Below are 3,529 nucleotides of genomic sequence, written 5' to 3'. Positions count from 1 at the left end.
AGGGTTTTAGAAGTTTACAAAGGTTTTTGAAGGGTTTACAAAAGTTTTTAAAGGTATTACAAGTTCTTTAAAATGGGTTTTAAGGATTTACAAGGGTTTTTAACGGGTTTTATAAGTTTACAAAAGTTTTTATTAAATGATTTATCACGGTTATAAGTGGTTTAAAGGGATTTACAAGTGTTTATAAATGTTATAAAATGATTTACAATGGTTTTAAAAGGTTTACTCAAGTTTTGAAAGGTTTTGAATGACTTTTAAAAGATTTACAAAGGTTTTTAAAGGATTTTTAAGGGATTTATAAATATTTACAAGGTTTTTTTAAGAAATTGCGGAAAATTTTTGGCGGGAAATTTTTTTGGCGGGAAAATTTTTGCCGAAATATTTTTGGCGGGAAAATTTTTGTCGAAAATTTTTGGCGGGAAAATTTGGCGGGAAAATTTTCGGAAGGAATATTCTTTTTGTTGGAAAGAATATTCCTTTTTCATCATGGGTTATAATAAAGGAGGGTAATTTAGTCATTTTGTACATTGAAGAGGGTATTATTGAAAATGAACACCTAGAGAGGGTATTTGTAGAAAAGGGTATCATAATAAAGGTTAGTTGTGCAAATCTCCCAATTTTATTTTGTTAAAAAATTACATACTTTTGAAATTAAAATAAATATACATGAATATGTGAGAAAGAAACAAACATCCAATGTAAAATAATGAAGCTGGTTTCTTTAGCTTGATTTTCTTATAACCATAAAATATTATTATACATATGTATTACATTTAAAAATATAAAAAACAATGAAGACATAAAGAAATACATAAAAACAAAAAATAAATAAAATTGAAAAAAAAGTTTAAACTAAATAATTAATCAAACTCTTACAATGATATTTTAAATGAGTTTTCACACCATGGAAGAACTTAAAAAAAAAACAAAGAAAATAATGAAGATATGAGATATGGTAGAGAAGGATGTGAGAATGGCTATTTATATGATAAGAAGTGATGTAAGTTACATTTTTAAAATAATTAAATTAGAGAACTTATAATTATAATTTATAGTGTGTTTAATTGGAATTCAATAAAGAAAACCAATAGTTTTTGGAAATTTATATAATTTTCAGTTTCATTTTAGTAGTAAAGTGTGAAACGTAATGTATATGATTAAATATGTTTTTTTGGTTTAATTAAAAATAAATATTATACTTTAAAAAATAAATACAAAATGGAACAATAAAGAGAGTGAAACCTTACTTTTATATATATATGATTTTAAATAATTTTCCACCAATAAGCCTTATAAAATTTGTTGTATGATATATGATTAAGTCCTTTCATTTTCTTTGCCATTTGATTATAACTTATATTGTAATTAAATTTTGTATTGAATGATTGTCATAAACATTTATTTATTTATTTATTTTGTTGAATGATATATGATTAAGTCCTTTCATTTTCTTTGCCATTTGATTATAACTTATAGTGTGCTTAAATTTTGTATTGAATGATTGTCATAAACATTTATTTATTTATTTATTTTGTTGAATGATATATGATTAAGTCCTTTCATTTTCTTTGCCATTTGATTATAACTTATAGTGTAATTAAAATTTGTATTGAATGATTGTCATAAACATTTATTTATTTATTTAAAAAAAAAAATTAAAGCCTTAAATATTTTTCCACCAATAAGGAGAGAATGAAACCTTACTTTTATATATATGATTTGCTTAAAATTATCTTTTAGATATAGTTTTTTTTGGATTTAACATAATTTGTTTTTTGAGTTTATTTAATAAATATTAAGATTGCATAATACCAATTTTTAAAAAATAACTTTTATTATACATGTTTTTTTTGTCAACAATAACTATAGAACTGGCTTATAAAAGCCAATTAGAGGAAAAATTGTTCACATACAGAACAGAATGCGGAGTGGAACGGACATTCCGTACCAACTTATCCGCTTGGACATTTGCATTTCGAGAAATAAGAGACAGTGAAAATGTAGAAAATTCCTCCTTGTCGACAGTTATATCATCAAGATATACAGAAAACGACGGCCACTCGAGCGGGGAAGACACCATCTTCCCAAGACCCGAAAAGTTTGTAAGGAAAGCAACATCTCTGAAATTATGCCCGATCATACATCGCATCGCCCACACAAAAGATTCTACTTCAGAATGTAAATGTAAAGGTGAAAGTCTCCGTTGAGAGTTTTTTGCTCCCATAGTTGTTGAGCCATCCTCAGCGTGCTGGCAGAACCATCGTAAGCCTGAGAATTTACATGTGTCCTTTCAGGAGCCATCAATGAAGCACATGTACCCTGTAAAATACAAAGATAATCTATGTCCACGAGGTTGTATCCGAGGAATTTCCGATAAAGGGTGCCGATCGAGCTCCACATCTTCAACTTGGGCCTCTTGCCAGGTCTTTGCCTCATCTTTCGCAATCTTAACCACGTCTAGCGGACTCTCATCCCCACTATTAAACACATTTTCATTTCTAGCCTTCCATATATACCATAATAACCAAGGATAGAAGCCATTCGTCAATTAAAGGCAAATCGAATAGATAAGCCATATTAGCATAAACCGAGTTTGTCGGAAAGTTATTCGGGCCCACAGGGATATTCGCCAAACCCATGCTTGGCGAGCTGGTGGACATTCAAACATAGTGTGATTAACTGTCTCCGCTGGATCACCACACCTTAAACAGTTAGAATCACAACGTAAACCTCGAGCCCTTAAATTTGCTGAGACCGAAATGCAGCATGTCAGAATCTGCCATAGAAAATGTTGAATTTTAGGTGGGCACTGTAATTTCCATGAAAAGCGGATTTATGTTAGGCCCCTCCACCGTTATAATAGAAAATTTTGAATCCGGCATTCGAGCCACATGAAAAACCAGATCTAACCGTGTATTTCCCATTTTTTGTAAAATGCCATCCAAGAACATCTGGCGCAGGCCTATTACCAATAAGTAAAGCATAGATCAGTGAAACATCAACAGGAGTAAAATACATATTAAGCGTATCCAAACACCATGAATTGGTTTGACAATCAATCAAATGTCATATCTGAAGAGATGGATCCATAAGCGACCCATTACTCAAGGCTGGTCTCGGGAATTGAGCAGGGATCCAGGGATATGTCCAGACAGACACAGAGTCACCCGATCCTACCCGTAAAATAAATCCTCTATTAACCAGAGATCTAGCTGAAGTAATACTCCTCCACCCATATGAGGGAGAGTATGATTTAAGTGGTTCCAACGGATTAAAATCATAGACATCCCTAACAACGAGTCCACCCGACTGTTTGCTAGAGCACAATTTCTCCCATGCTCGCCAATGCATACTGCATGATATACCGTTCGTACTCCACCAGAAATTCGCTACGGCGCTGGTAAGTTTTGATGTAATTGTCTTCGGTAGCCGAAATCAAGACATCACATACGTCGACAAAGCCGATACCACTAACTTAATTATTACTTCTTTTCCTCCCTTCGAAAGCAATTTAGCAGACCAACCGTGA

Source organism: Capsella rubella, unplaced genomic scaffold (assembly GCF_000375325.1).
Source record: "Capsella rubella cultivar Monte Gargano unplaced genomic scaffold, Caprub1_0 scaffold_7, whole genome shotgun sequence".
Taxonomy (NCBI): domain Eukaryota; kingdom Viridiplantae; phylum Streptophyta; class Magnoliopsida; order Brassicales; family Brassicaceae; genus Capsella; species Capsella rubella.
Note: the sequence above shows the minus strand (reverse complement) of the source record.